The 15,483-nt window shown below is 45.8% G+C and overlaps 1 protein-coding gene across 6 annotated transcripts in view; it reads left to right on the forward strand.

Annotated features, from left to right (window-relative positions):
• Nucleotides 1-14,421: 14,421 nt before the first annotated feature.
• The window catches only part of ATG4D (autophagy related 4D cysteine peptidase), a 77,842-nt gene continuing 76,780 nt past the window's right edge, over nt 14,422-15,483 (forward strand). For 5 of the 6 annotated variants that reach the window (XM_039364289.1, XM_039364287.1, XM_039364290.1 and 2 more), the window contains exon 1: nt 14,422-14,585. The gene's annotated coding sequence lies outside the window, so the exon portion shown is untranslated. The remainder of the gene's footprint in view (nt 14,586-15,483) is intronic. The other variant, XM_039364291.1, reaches the window with a different exon arrangement.

The raw sequence follows: 15,483 nt of genomic DNA on the forward strand, positions 1-15,483 counted from the left end.
TCTGCTGCCCCACAGCAGACAACCTGGAAGGTAGATAACTCGTTCCTTTTAAGCCAGAAACTCTGAAACTCAGCGCCAGGACAACTCTCTGGCCATCCAGACAAAACCCAAGATAAGACACGGGAGATTGTGAGATCTGTGGCAGATTCAGCAGCCACATCCCTGGCATTTAACGGTGACTCAGGCAATGCCTGAATTGAAAGGATGTTGATGGCAGGGGCAGGATCAGCCTCTACTACTGGCAGGGGTAATCTACTGAGGCCATCAGCATGGCCCATTTCTTTCCCAGGTTTGTGAATTAGAGAAAAATCATAGGCTGACAGGAAGATTGACCATCGCAGCATTCTGGGGGAGATGATATGGGGAGTTTGTTTGTCTGTAGTAAACAGCCCCAACAAAGGTTTATGGTCTGTAAAGACTGTGAAATGTCTGCCATACAAAAAATCATGGAATTTTTTAATTCCAGCAACAACAGCTAAGCCTCCCTGTCTATCTGGGCATAGTTTCACTCAGCAGAAGACAAGGTTCTGGAGTAATATGCAATAGGAACCTGAGTTCCATCTGGCCTAAGGTGGCTGAGTACTGCTCCCACCCCATACGGAGAAGCATCACACGCGATGCACACTGGAAGAGTTTCATTAAAATGTGCAAGCACATTGTTAGATGTGAGTAAGGCCTTAACCTCATTGAAGCTTGCTTCATGTGTTTGTGACCACTGCCACACTGCCTTTTTGTCTAGAAGCCTATGAAGTGGTTCAGCTACATTAGCCTTATTAGGAATGAATGAATTATAAAAGTTCAAAAGGCCCAGAAAAGCCTGTAGTTCGGCCTTGGACTTAGGCCTAGGAGCATGCATAATAGCCTTTAATTTGGACTCAGCAGGATGAATACCATTGGCATCAATTTTGAATCCCAGGAAATCTGTAGAAGGCACCCCAATTTTACATTTGTCCTTCTTGAGTTTGAGGCCCGTTTTCCGGAACCGCAGCAGGACAGCCCTCAATCTCTCAGCTAAATTTTGGGTGGAGTCTCCAGCAATTAAGACATCATCAAAATAGGGGCAAACCCCTGGTATACCCCGCAGTGTGTTTTCCATTATGCTTTGGAAAATTCCAGGAGCCACATTTACTCCAAATTGTAATCTCTTTACTTTGAATGCTCCCCTGTGGGTTACAATGGTTTGTGCTACTGCAGTAGCTTCATCAACAGGCAGCTGTTGATAAGCCTGAGCAAGGTCAAGCTTTGCAAAAACACGCCCCCCCTTGAGGGAGGCCAGGATATGACTGACTACAGGTACAGGATAGGCATGTTGCTGCAATGCCTTATTCAGAGTGCATTTGTAATCTGCACAGATGCGAATGTCCCCATTAGCCTTGAGAGGCATGACTATGGGGGTCTCCCAAGGACTGGAATCAACAGGTTCTAAAACTCCTTGCTGAATCAATTTGTCCAATTCAGTATCAATTTTCCCTTTTAAAGCAAAAGGAACCCTTCTTGCTTTTACTCTAACAGGAGTGACAGTGGGGTCTAGTTTTAAAGACACAGGGGGCCCTTTGTATGTGCCCAGCTGTGGGCTGAAAACATCTGCAAAGTCTTTGCAGACTTCTTGTAGATCTACTGTTTGCAAGCTATTGAGCCCTGTAACATGTATTCCCAAGGCCTCAAACCAATCGAGTCCTATGAGACTCGTTCGCTCACCCCCCCACAACTAATACATCTAATGGACCTTCAAAATCCTTATACTGTACGTTAAGGGTGGCCTCCCCCTTAACACACACTCTGGAGTTTTGAAAGTCTGTTAACACAATGTCAGAAGGCTTCAGCTTGGCCTGAAATCCACTACCAGAACAAATCTTTCTGAATGTGTGTATGGAAATAATTGAAAGTGCAGACCCAGTGTCCAGTTCCATGACCAATGGAACTCCTTGCAACTTCACTTTAACTGATAGTTTTTTCTTGATAGGTTTGTGTGTGCCTGTCCTATAAATGCTTCTTCGTGAAGCACAGAAACCCACCCTGTTTTGGCTGGGGACCCTGGTACCTCTCAGGCGCAATTCTTCTCGGGGTTGTACCTTCTGACGGCCCAGACACACAGCTGCGATGTGGCCTTGCTTTCCACATGCTCTACAGGTAGCAGAGCGAAACCTGCAGTCGGTCCTCTTGTGGCGACCTCCACACCCAAAGCACTTGGGGACAGCTGAAGACTTCTCTTTGCCTTCCTTCTGTTTCCCTTCTTTTGTTGGGTAGAGACGGTCTACTTCTTCGTCAGGATCTTCTTCTGAGCTTCCTTGGACTCCCTCCTGGTGCACGGACACAGCTTCTGGAGTACTTCTGATGGGCCTCATGTTCTTGATTGCCCCCCCGCTGCCTCTTCTGCAGTAACCTCTCTCAAGGCATCTTGGAATATAAGTCTTCTTTAGCAAAAAGTCTCTGCTGCAAGTCTCTCTGTCGCAGTCCACATACAAATCTGTCTCTCAGCCTTTCTTCTAAGTCTTTAAACTTGCAAGGCTTAGCTGCTCTTCTCAATGCAGCAATGTACTCTTTAGCTGATTCACCAGCCCGTTGATCCCTCTGTTCAAAAGTATGGTGCCAAGCAATGACAGACAACTTGGGCTGGAAGTGTTCCTTTAGCAATTTCTTTAAATCTGTGTAGGTAACAGATTCTAGAGGTGCAGGTGCTGCTAGATTTTCAGCGATCTCAAATGCATCTTGACCACAAACATACAGCAGGGTAGCGGCTTTTAAGCCATCTTCTCTCACTTGATTGACCTTGAGGTAATTTTCTACTCTGGCCACGTAAGACTCCCATCTTTCCGGATGCGTAACATCGAACTCGGAAAGTCTCCCTATCTTTGCCATCTTCAGTAGTACAGGAAGGGTCTATCAGCCAGCTTACCTCTAACATTTGCTGTATTGGCAGGCAGTTGCTGAATTTAATGCCGTTTCCTGCTGCTTCAGGACTCCAGGGTAAGCTTACAATTGTTTGAAGTAATTGCAAGGCATCCCACCTTCGTCGCCAGTGTTGAGTCCTTCGCGAAAGGCAATAACTTCAGGAGTCATTTGGTAGTTCTCAGGAGCCTCTTTATTGGTGACTAGCAGTTCTGTTACAACGCCGAGGCACACAAGCCTCTCTGCTCCTCTTAAAGACAATCCCCGGGCCAAACGGCAACATTTGGCGCGCTTTGCACTTCATGCATCCGCGCGAGTGCTGGCGCTAGCCAGTCTGGTCCCGGGCAGCTTGCAACTGCCTGGGACTGTTGCAACGTCCCGAGCCTGCCTTCTGCAGGCTCAGGACACAACAGACTGCATCAGCTATCACACCAATTAGTAATTTGAAAGTTGTTGGTAAGCAGGTAATTGGCCTGTAGTTACTTGTTGCTATCCCTTTTGCTGGATCTTTCACTATCAGGTAGGTTTTGCTAGATATTAGCCATTCTTCAATTTCACCTCCTAGCAATATGTTGTTAAACTGCTTGGCAAGGAGTGGGTGAAGACCAATCAGATGTTTCAACCAAAAACCATGCAATTCATCTTCCCCTGGTGCTCACCAATGCTTGATCCTCTTTGCCCTTTTCTCTATCATTTTTGCTATTATAAAGCTTTTTCATTTCATCGTCTTTTTTATTCTTATCCACTCTGTTTAATCAAGATGCATTCTTGTTATATTCCCATATATCCCATATCTTTCCAAAACTGAACTATTTCTTCCTTGTCAGGTGCTGACTGATTCACTGCATTCTCTCCATTGATAGATTGATGGAAATGTGTCTGATTTAACTGAAATTGAAGATTTTGCCTATAATTTGCATTTTGAGCTACAGTACATGTCTGCTAATCTTCTTCACTATAGCTGTTATTTAACAGAATAACAGAGTTGGAAGGGACCCTGGAGGTCTTCTATCTAGTCCAACCCACTGCTCAAGCAGGAAACCCTATACCAGTGGTTCTCAACCTGTGGGGCAGTCCGCCATTTTCCCCCAGTCCGCCATTTTCCCCCCCTTTTCCTTAGCTGTGCTACTCTCTTTTATTCTATTGGCTTTTGAAAGCCAATAGAATAGACTCTCTTGAATAGAATCTAATTCTATTGGCTTTCAAAAGCCAATAGGAATTGTCCAGGCTGTCTCTGCCCTGCTGAGTCCACCAAAAGTCCCATTCTGCAAACAGTGCTGCACCAATTGAGTAGTCCTCGACTTATGACCGGTTGGGGGTCACGGCATTAAAAAGGTTGAGAACCACTACCCTATACTATTTCAGACAAATGGCTATCCAGTCTCTTCTTAAAACCCTCCAGTGATGGAGCACCCACAACTTCTGAAGGCAAGCAATTCCACTGGTTAATTGTTCTCACTGTCAGGAAACTTCTCTTTAGTTCTAGGTTGGTTCTCTCCTTTATTAGTTTCCATCCATTGCTTCTTGTCTTACCTTCTGGTGCTTTGGAAAATAGATTGCCTCCCTCTTCTTTGTAGCAGCCCCTCAAATAAATTAAAGCAAGTGTTGTTTTGCTACTTTATTATTTCCAGTGCTTCTGTGATCTTCCTTGTTTCTAAGTGGCATTTCTCAATTAGGTATTCTTTTATCTTTTTGTTCTTCAGCTTCTTTTCTTTCTTTTCTTTCATTTCTTCTAACTTACTTGCATCTGATCTCAGCTTGCTGAACTTTTTTTCTAGCCTGATTTTCCAAAAGCCAAACAGTGGTGGTGCACTGTTTGGCTTTTTTCCCCTTCTGTTAAATCCTTCGTCCAAGGGCAAATGATGAATACACATGGTTTCATTAACAACTCTTTATTCTTCTAGTAACAGCAACATCCAACAACCCAAAGGCTCACAGGCCTCTCCTTTTAAACATTCAGAGACCCGGACAATGGTAACAAGTGAGTTAGCGTTTCCGCGCCTTGCGCATGTGCGCAAGGCCGGCGCCGCTCAGTCTGGTCCCGGGTAGCCAAGCCTTGCGCATGCGCTCAAGGCTCGCACCGCTCAGTCTGGTCCCGGGCAGCCTTGGGATGCCCAGAACCTTTGCAATGTCCCGAGCCTGCTTCTGCAGGCTCAGGACACAACACTCCTCCCCCCTAGATGGAACATCTCTGCACACATGCATGTATGGCACACATTAGGAGAGTGTTATATAGCTCCACAAATCAAATGCACTGAATGTGGAATACTGGAGGTTACCCTCAGTCAAAACCCCTTCAACCTTGTTAAGGAATAAACGTATCCGAAATCAAGAAATAATACAAATAATCTATTCATTATTTGGGGCCCTTATGCGTAGAACCCTTGGAACTTGTCAGCAACTTCACAAACTCTCTAAGATGTTTGGATGGGCACTTGGCCCGCTGCAACCTCTGGGGGCCAGACGAGATTGCTTGGCCCCCCTGCTCGCCTACCAGGCTGGGTAGGCCAGGGCATTGCTGCCCTACATTTCCAGGTGACCCTGGTGCAGTTGCCTGGCTTACCTGCTCACCTACCAGGCTAGGCAAGCCAGGACTTTGCTGCCCCAAATACCTGGTTGACCCGCCCCTCTGCTGGCTGGCTGGACCCTCTACGCCCAAGCCAGCATACCTGTGAGAGGTGGCATTCCCTAGGTCCACAATGGACCCTTCTTGGGATCACTGTCCCTCGACGCCCAGGCCAACAGATGGAGAATGCTGGGTAGCGGGAGTGCCCCAGTACTCTGTAGCCCCCAAGCACGTGCCCAAGGTGTCAGAGTCAGGAGTCGCCTCCATGGCCGCCCTCCTTGCTGTTGACCTCCTTTTTGGAGCAATTGCGGAATGTGGCAAGTGTTCCTGCTGGAATTCTTTTTCTCTTGCAGTTAGTGAGTTGTGTGGGTAACCCCGGTCAGTCTCCCTGTCTGGAGCACTATCTGTCATAGATGAATACTGTGGATACTCCTGGTATGACTCCCTGTCTGGAATGATTATGGATGTATGGGATGATCCCCTATCCATTGAATTCCTGTTAGGAGCACTTGCGGAACCTTGGGATGAATCCCAAGTAGCCTTAGCAACGGCTAGTGATGGCCTGTTGGGCCTTTGAAACTGAGCCTCAGAATACATGTTATGGTCCCCTCCCCCCCCCAGAGCAGAGTCAAGAACGGAAGGGTGAGAGTCCAGTCTCCAACGCAGTTGGTCAATGTGTCTGCGAAGAATGCGGCCGTCTCCCAAGGCAACTTCGTATGACACGGCCCAGAGACCTTGCAGACCACAGCTGTGACCCAGAGATGGCCAGGCCCATAGTTTCAGGCCCAGACTGGATCGCCCACTTGGAGTCTCCTAGGTGCCCGTGGTTGTGACACCTGTGAAGCCACCCGGTCAGGGTGCAACCTGTCCAGTTTAATGGTGAGGCGGCGACCCCAGCGGAGTTCAGCAGGGCTTGTCCCTGTGGCAGTGCATAGTGTGGTGCGGTGTGCAAGAAGGAAATCTGCTAACCTGTGATGCCAGTTACCGTAAGTCAGTTTCTTGACGGGCATCTTTGGTGGTGTGCACCATTCTCTCTGCCAGTCCGTTGGAGGGTGGGTGGAAGGGAGCCGATGTTGCATGCCGGATCAGATTGGCCTGGAGAAAACCCTGGAACTCCGAAGAGGTAAATTGAGGGCCATTATCTGAAACCAGAACATCTGGAAGACCGTGTGAAGCAAGAATTCCTCTTAAAACCTGGATGGTCCTAGCAGTAGTAGTGGATGAAACAGGAACAACCTCTAGCCACTTGGAATGGCTATCAAGAACAACCAGGAAGAATTGCCCCTGAAAGGGTCCAGCGTAATCTATATGTACCCTAGACCATGGGGTTTGAGTTTCCTCTCACCTATGTACTGGTGCCTGAGGCATTTCAGGCTGAGACTGTTGGCACACTTGGCACCCGTGCACCTAGGCCTCAATGGCTTTATCAAGTCCAGGCCACCATAGATGGCTGCGCGCAAGCGCTTTCATCCTGACTATGCCAGGATGACCCTCATGCAGAGAGATCAAGATTCTAGACCTCAATGAGGCTGGGATCACTACCCTGCTTCCCCATAACAGGCATCCCTTGAAAGTGGAAAACTCATGCTTCTTGTTCCAGAAGCTTTTGGAACACCAATGTCAGCACCTGTGTAAGTGTGTGATCAGTGGCAGTTTCTGCAGTCACATCCCTAGCATTGAGGGGAGACTCAGGCAATTCCTGAATGGACAGAATATTGACTGCTGGAGCAGGATCTGGCTCCAAATGGTTCAGGGGTAATCTGCTCAGGCCATCTGTATGACCCATTTCCTTTCCTGGTTTGTGAACTAATGTATAGTCATATGCTGACAGGAAAATGGACCATCTCAGCATACGAGGAGAAATGATATGTGGGATCTGTTTTTTAGTGGTAAACAACCCCAACAGAGGCTTACGGTCAGTATAGACCATGAAATGGAGGCCGTATAAGAAATCATGAAATTTCTTAATACCAGCCACTATAGCCAATGCCTCTCTGTCAATTTGAGCATAATTATGCTCAGCAGAAGACAGAGTCCTTGAGTAATAGGCCACAGGGACTTGTGTCCCATCAGCCTTCAGATGCCTAAGTACAGCTCCCACCCCATAAGGAGATGCATCGCAGGTGATGCAAACAGGCAGTTGTTCATTGAAATGTGCTAAAACAGCATTAGATGTGAGCAAGGCCTTAACCTCATTGAAACTCTTGTCATGGACTTTAGTTCATTGCCAGGAGCCTGCTTGTCTAGGAGCCTGTGTAATGGCTCTGCCACTGTGGGAGAAATGCATGGTAAAAATTTAATAGCCCCCAAAAGGCTTGCAGCTCACTCTTAGATTTAGGGCTTGGGGCCTGCTGAATGGCTTGCAATTTAATTTCAGCAGGGTGAATGCCTTGAGCGTCTATCCTGAATCCTAAGAAGTCAGTAGAACTGACTCCTATCTTACATTTATTGTTCTTTAGTTTAAGGCCTGCTTTTCAAAAACAAAGCAAGACAGCCCTTAACCTCTCTGCTAAGTTTTGAGAAGACTCCCCAGCAATGAGGACATCATCAAAATAGGAACAGACCCCAGGAATACCCCTAAGTGTGCTCTCCATAATGCTTTGGAATATGCCAGGGGCTACATTTACCCCAAATTGCAGTCTCTTGACCTTAAACGCCCCCTGGTGAGTTACAATAGTCTGGGCCACCGCTGCTGCCTCATCAACAGGTAGCTGTTGATAAACCTGTGCCAGGTCAAGCTTCGCAAAAATGTGCCCCCCCTTGAGGGAGGCCAGAATGTGACTTACTACAGGTACTGGATAAGCGTGCTGTTGCAGCACCTTATTCAGTATACACTTGTAGTCTGCACACATACATACAGTATGTCCCCATTAGCCTTTAGAGGCATTACTATGGGTGTTTCCCCTGGACTTGAGTCCACAGGTTCTAGAATGCTCTGCTGGAGCAATTTGTCCAGCTCAGCATCAATCTTGCCTTTGAGGGCAAAAGGTACCCTCCTAGGCTTAACCCTGATGGGCGTGATGGTTGGGTCTAACCGTAGCGACACTGGAGGCCCTTGTAGGATCCAAGCTCTGAACTAAACACATCTGCAAACTCCTTGCAGACTTCTGCCAGGCTTAACGTTTGCAAATGGTGCAGCCCAGTTACCTGGATTCCCAGAGCCTCGAACCAATCGAGTCCAATAAGACTCGTGCGTTCACCCCCAACAACCACCACATCTAGGGGACCTTCAAAGTCCTTATGCTGTACTTTAAGAGTGGCCTCCCCCTTAACACATACCATAGAATTCAGAAAGTCTGTAAGTATTAGGTTGGATGGCCTGAGTTTAGCTCGAAGGCCACTGCTGTTGCATATTCTTTTGAATGTGTTAATGGAAATAATGGAGAGAGCGGACGCAGTGTCCAACTTCATGGATAAGGGAACCCCTTGCAACCTTACGTTAATGGACAGTTTCTTCTTAAAGGGTTTATGTGTGCCTGTTCTCAAAATACTCCTGCGCGATGCGCAGAAGCCCACCCTATGTTGGCTGGGGACCCTGGTACCTTTCAGATGCAATTCTTCAGGAGGTTGGACCTTCTGGCGACCCAAACAGACAGATGCGATGTGGCCTTGCCTGCCACACGCTCTGCAAATGGCGGAGCGGAACCTGCAGTCAGTTCGCTTGTGGCGTCCTCCACACTCGAAGCACTGAAAACCTGCTGGGGCCTTGACCGGATATTCCTTCTGCCTCCTTTCAGCTGGCTGGTGAAGCCTATCCACCTCTTCTTCAGGATCCGCCTCCGATCCTTTTCGAGCATGCTCTTGATGGACGGTAGCTGCCTCTGGAGGGCTTCTGGTGGGCCGTAAAGTCTTTACTGCCCCGCCTGCTGCTTCCTCAGCTGTCACCTCTCGAAGAGCATCTTGGAAAGAGACATCTTCTTTTGCAAACATCTTCTGCTGTAAGTCTCTGTTCCTTAAACCACATACAAAGTGAACTCGCAGCCTCTCTTCCAGATCCTTGAACTCAAAAGGTCTGGCTGCTCGCCTTAAGGCCGCAATAAAGTCTTTAGCAGATTCACCTGCCCTCTGGTCCCTTTGCTCAAATGTGTGCCTCCAAGCAATAACAGACAATTTGGGCTGGAAATGTTCCTCCAGCAGTTTCTTCAAGTCAGTATATGTTACTGACTCCAGAAGTGCAGGGGCCACCAGATTCTCTGCAATTTCAAAAGCTTCCTGTCCACAGACACACAACAGAGTTGCAGCCTTCAAGCCATCTTCTCTAATCTGATTTACTCTGAAGTAATTCTCCACCCTTGCAACATAGGATTCCCATCTCTCTGGGTGTGAGATATCAAAGTCAGATAAACGACCAATCTTTGCCATCCTGTAGTTCCTAACCTTCACCTTTTGCTCCTCTGCAGCTTCTATTCGGGAAGGGGTCTTTCAGCCGAGCTCACCCTCCAGCAACGCTGTACTGGCAGGCTGGGACGCTGATTCCAACGCCGCCTTCCCCTCTTCAGGACTTCCTGGATAAGTCTTTACAGCTTTCTTATCTTCAGCTTGTAAAGCATCCCATCCTCGTCGCCAGTGTTAAGTTCTTCGTCCAAGGGCGAATGATGAATACACATGGTTTCATTAACAACTCTTTATTCTTTTAGTAACAGCAACACCCAACAACCCAAAGGTTCACAGGCCTCTCCTTTTAAACATTCAGAGACCCGGACAATGGCAACAAGTGAGTTAGCGTTTCTGCGCCTTGCGCATGCGCTCAAGGCCAGCACCACTCAGTCTGGTCCTGGGCAGCCAATGCCTTGCGCATGTGCACAAGGCTGGCGCCACTCACTCTGGTCCCAGGCAGCCTTGGAATGCCCGGGACCTTTGCAATGTCCCGAGCCTGCTTCTGCAGGCTCTGGACACAACACCTTCTTGGTTGATTTTGCATCCCAGGTATTCAGTTATAACTGCATTAGTTGGTTTGTGTCTTGCAGGGAGCTGGTGCTTATATTTAATATTGAAGTATTGGCATCTTTTAATGCTTGTGCCGGCTGCTTCTTTAGAACAAGCTTCAATGCAGGCAACCTTATCCTGATGTTTTTGTGTTAGATACTCAGTTATTTTTTGTTTCATTTTTTCTATTTCTTTAGTTAGAGGGCTTTGTTCTTTTTGAGGCAAAGGAGAGGGTGCCTGGTTTCCAAATGAAAACAATTCTATATCTCTGCTGGATTTCTCTATTGCCAACTATGTTTGCCTCTACAGTCTGAGTTACTTCTGGCAAGGCTTTGATTTCTTTGTTCTAGGTAAACCTTTGCAAATTTTCTAATTCTGCTTCTGTGTGATAAATATGCATCAATATGATAAATCTTTAGAGTCAGTTAAACCTGCCATACAATGGAAACTAATTGAATAGAAGAAAAAAAATACAAATGGTGAGAGTCAGGAAGAGATAACATAAAGGAAGTGAGATAAACCATATAGGCAAAAATAGCTGGGTCTGAGAAAGGAAGAAGAGAAACCATAAAAATAGATATAGTTTTTAAAAGGAAATGGCTAGCCAGGAAGGACAGGTTGAATGGGAAAATAGGAAACTAAGCCATATAAGATAAGAAGAGAGGCACATTGAATTGAAAAGCAGGAAAAGAACTTATTGTTTAAAATGGAGACATAAATATCTACTGAGTTTAAAATTTATTTATTATTTATTTATTTATGAGACTTATATACCGCTTTAAGTGCAAGCACTCTCTAAGTGGTGTACACCAGTAAGCAATGTATATATATTTTACATTGCCCCCAACAATCTGGGTCCTCATTTTACCTACCTCAGAAGGATGGAAGGCTGAGTCAACCTTGAGTCGGTGAGATTTGAACCACTGACCTGCTGAACACAGTCAGCTAAAGTGGCCTGCAGTACTGCACTCTAACTGCTGCGCCACCTCGGCTCTTAAAATAACCATTTAAATGTCTAACTTTTCTTATTCTTATTGTATATGTGAATATGATTTAGTATGTTATCAGGAAATGTATATAGGCGGTCGGAAAGAGTGTAACCTCATACTACCAATGGGGAAAGAGGAGGGCTGTAGCGGCCGATGATAGGGATGAATAAAAGAAGGAGATATTTTGGGTTAAAACTTTGAAGAGAACCGAGCTTAGAAAGCTTCTCTTTCTCTTATTGCAATAAACAAAACAAAAGGTCTTCACTGTGTCTTGGCTGGTTATTGGTCAGGCGAGCTTGCCTCTGGTCATGAAGGAAAGTAGCCAGGAGCACATAACATGTGAATACTTTATTTATTATAAATCAATGTTGATATGCCAGCTTCTATTCTGTCATTTCTGATTCTGAATGTTGTTCTTTCCAGAACTGGTACATTTGTTTCAAATATTCTCTTCTTATTGGATTTCATGTGTAATAACAGATCATTATTTCTTTGTTTTTAATTACTGTATATTTGCAGTGGGTAAAGACCTTTCCTTCCAATTCTGCAGCTGCTGGCCGTGGTTGCTCAGCCAACAGTCTTGAGTCCTGTAGCCCAATTTTTAATAGATGTCCAAGAACTCCCAACACCTAGTGCAGAGCTTGTTGACTGACTTGGGCAATGACCGAGGAACTCATCAAATTTGCAGATGACACCAAACTGGCAGGAGTAGCCAACACCCCAGAAGACAAGCTCAGGATCCAAAAAGATCTTGACAAACTTGAACAATGGGCCCTATCCAACAAAATGAGTTTCAATGTAGAGAAAAGCAAAGTTTTACATTTAGGCAGGAAAAATCAAATTACAGACTGGGTGAGACCTGGCTCAAAAATAGTAACTGTGAGAGGGACCTTGAAGTCCTAGTGGATGATACTTGACCATGAGCCAGCAATGTGCAGCAGCAGCTAAAAATGCTAATACAATCCTGGGTTGTATAAACAGACGCATAGAATCAATATCATGTGAAGTATTAGTACCATTCTATAAAACTCTAGTAAGAAACCTGGAGTACTGCAGCCAATTTTGGTCACCATATCACAAAAAAGATGTTGAGAGTTTAGAAAAAAATCAGAGAAGAGCAACTAAGATGATTGATCAAAGGCCTGGAAACTAAAACATATGAAGAACGGCTGCAGGACTTGGGTCTGGCTAGTCTAAAGAAAAGAAGAAATAGGGGAGACATGATAGCAGTATTCCAGTACTTGAGGGGCTGCCACAAAGAAGAGGGGGTCACGTTATTCACCAAAGTACCAGAGGGCAGGACAAGAAACAGTTAGAAACTGATCAAAGAGAGAAGCAACCTGCAATTAAGGAGAAACTTCCTGACAGTGAGGACAATCAACCAGTGAAACAGCTTGCCTCCAGAAATCAATGGAGATTTTTAAGAATAGGCTAGACCAAGGGTAGGTAACCTTGGCTCTTTTATGATTTGTGGACTTCAACTCCCAGAATTCCTGAGCCACCCATGCTGGCTCAGGAATTCTGGGAGTTGAAGTCCATGAGTCATAAAAGAGCCAAGGTTGCCTACCTCTGGGCTAGACAGTCATTTGTTGAGATGGTATAGGTCAGTGGTCCTTTTTATACGGCGACTCCGGACATAAGCAGGCGGCGCGCATGCGCGGCGCCCCCCCTGCGTGACACACATGTGCGGTGGTGCCCCCTGCGCCGCATGCATGCGCGGTGCCCCCATGCACCGCCCCCTGCACGGCACGCATGTGCGGCGCCACCCGCATGCACCGCCCCTGCGCGGCGCACATGTGCGACGCCACCCCCTGCGCCGGCTGACAAAAAAATGGCGGATCGCGTTGTTTGGCGACCCCCGTGAAATGGTCGATCGACCCAAATGGGGTCGCGACCCACAGGTTGAGAACCGCTGGTATAGGTTCTCCTGCTTGAGCGGGGGGGGGCTGGACTAGAAGACCTCCAAGGTCCCTTGCAGCTCTGTTCTATTCTATTTCTGTAACTTATTTCTTACCATATTTTTTATGGGAGAGACACTCTTTCTCTTGACTCCTCTGATGAGACCTGTCCAGTATCGTTGAACCTCTGGCATAGTTCCCATCTTCCTCAGAGCACATAAGCCCCACAATCATATCAAGGTAGTATCTCACTGGGGGATTATCATAACTATATACATAAACATGTGAAATCACTGCTTCTACTTCTTTAGGAGGTGTTGGCCTTATGCATGAAATTCTTCCCAAGAATCTAGGAGGTTGTAATGTATCAGTATAGTATATGTGAGATCCATATATGACAGATGGAAATTTTGTCAATACACAGATATTCTAAGTGCTAGCCAAGATTTTTTGGTACGCCACACAATGTGCCAATAACCACTGAAACCACCACACCTGGTTTATGCCATCATCTTTCAAATTCAATTTTTAGATCTTGATACTTTGTGACCTTTTCAAATTTTGTCTTCTTCCTTGTATTGCTTCATCAGTTATCCATACTTTATTCTTTTAAAGCAAACTTAAAATCTGATGTGTTATGAGCAGATTTGGATAATCTATAGAGTCATAGTTAAAGATTGGTGAAAACTTATTAATTCAAATCCAACCAAGGACCAAAGAATTATTATCAGAATAATCATCTGTTCATCTCACAGTAAGCCAAGGGTGTATTTATTTATTTATCAAATTTATTTGCCGCCCATCTCACAGCTCAGACGACACTGGATTTTAGTATTTTTATCCATTTAACGAGTAATTCCCAAAGAGCTGGGATAGACAGACATGATTGTTTGGTGCTGTTAAAGATATCGTAGCAGGATATAAATTGTTCCATGAAAAGCTGCCTTTTTACAATTTATTAATATTATGAAGCAGAGCTAATAAAGGCCTTGAAAAAGCATGTTCTTCCCGCCAAACGAAAAAAATGCGGCTGAAAACATTTAGGAGAGGAGCGTAGCCGAAAATACACCCGCAACTCGTTCCTCAAGCAAAGCTTCTCTTTCTTTTTATCTCTTGGCCAAAGTATTTCCGGCCGCTATCTAAGGGCAAGGAAGCACTTCCGCTTCTTGTTCCGGGGATCTAAGATGACGGAGCCGGAGATATTGTTGCGGTACGGTACGAAAGTGCGAAGTTGGATGCTCCTGGCGGATTGAAAACGGCCAGCGGAACGCCCCAGAGAGGGCCCGTAGTCTCGTATCCTATGCCTCCGCCGTTTGGGTAAGTTGGATAAGTAGGCTGGCCTTACTGCATTTGGTAGAGAAGGGTTTGGGACAGGTCTTCGCTTTGGTTGCGAGGGGCATGGTTCGGCGTGGGGGAGGGGGGGAGACGGGCTGTAGGTTAGGCCAAATCGGCGAGGTGTAGACGGGGAAGGGGCAGCCAGTCTCTCCACTCTCCCACCCCCGCCCACACTCACCATAGGCTGGATAAACCTGGTACTGTAGTTCTTCAGAGCGGGTTGTGGGACTCACCACCGAAACGGAAATTGTCCCTATTAAGCTTTCCCGGTTTCTTCTAACTATTCTGTTTGACTTTTCCTGATGCTTTAATGATTACGACACCAAAGCAGATAGTTCTTCCCTTTCCTTATAGGCAACAAAAGCAATCTTGCTTTTGGCATATAATTTAGGGAAGGTAACCCGAATCTAAGATGGTAATCAGTAGAATACAAGTTTGACAATACTGATTTGAAAGATGTTGGCTTTTTTTTTCTTTTCTTGCCTTTCTAAATTAGCTTTTATTAGTGTTGAACAGATGAGTTACTTCCCAATGCTCAACTGAAGAGGTGAACATATAACATATTCCTGAATTACACATTCTCTATTTTTTAAAGTTTTGGTATAAACTTCTTAAGCATTGCTGGAGGAACCATGGACTTTTCTCTGGTTCTTTTTTCTCCCATATTGCAGGTTTTTAAAATATCTGAACTTGTCTTGTGCAAAGATTTGCACATACATGGTCTTTTAACTGCGATTAACAGGGAATGAAAATTAATTGTTTAAAGAAGTTGAGTGGATTATAATACTTGCCTCATTGTTTGGCCTTTGTAGGTGACGTGACATTTCTTAAAACCTCTTCCTTCCTCCCTCCCCAGCCCAATTGAGTTGGATATAGAGCA

This window comes from Crotalus tigris, unplaced genomic scaffold (genome assembly GCF_016545835.1).
Source record: "Crotalus tigris isolate CLP2741 ecotype Arizona unplaced genomic scaffold, ASM1654583v1 scf7180000019721.812232, whole genome shotgun sequence".
Taxonomy (NCBI): Eukaryota; Metazoa; Chordata; class Lepidosauria; order Squamata; family Viperidae; genus Crotalus; species Crotalus tigris.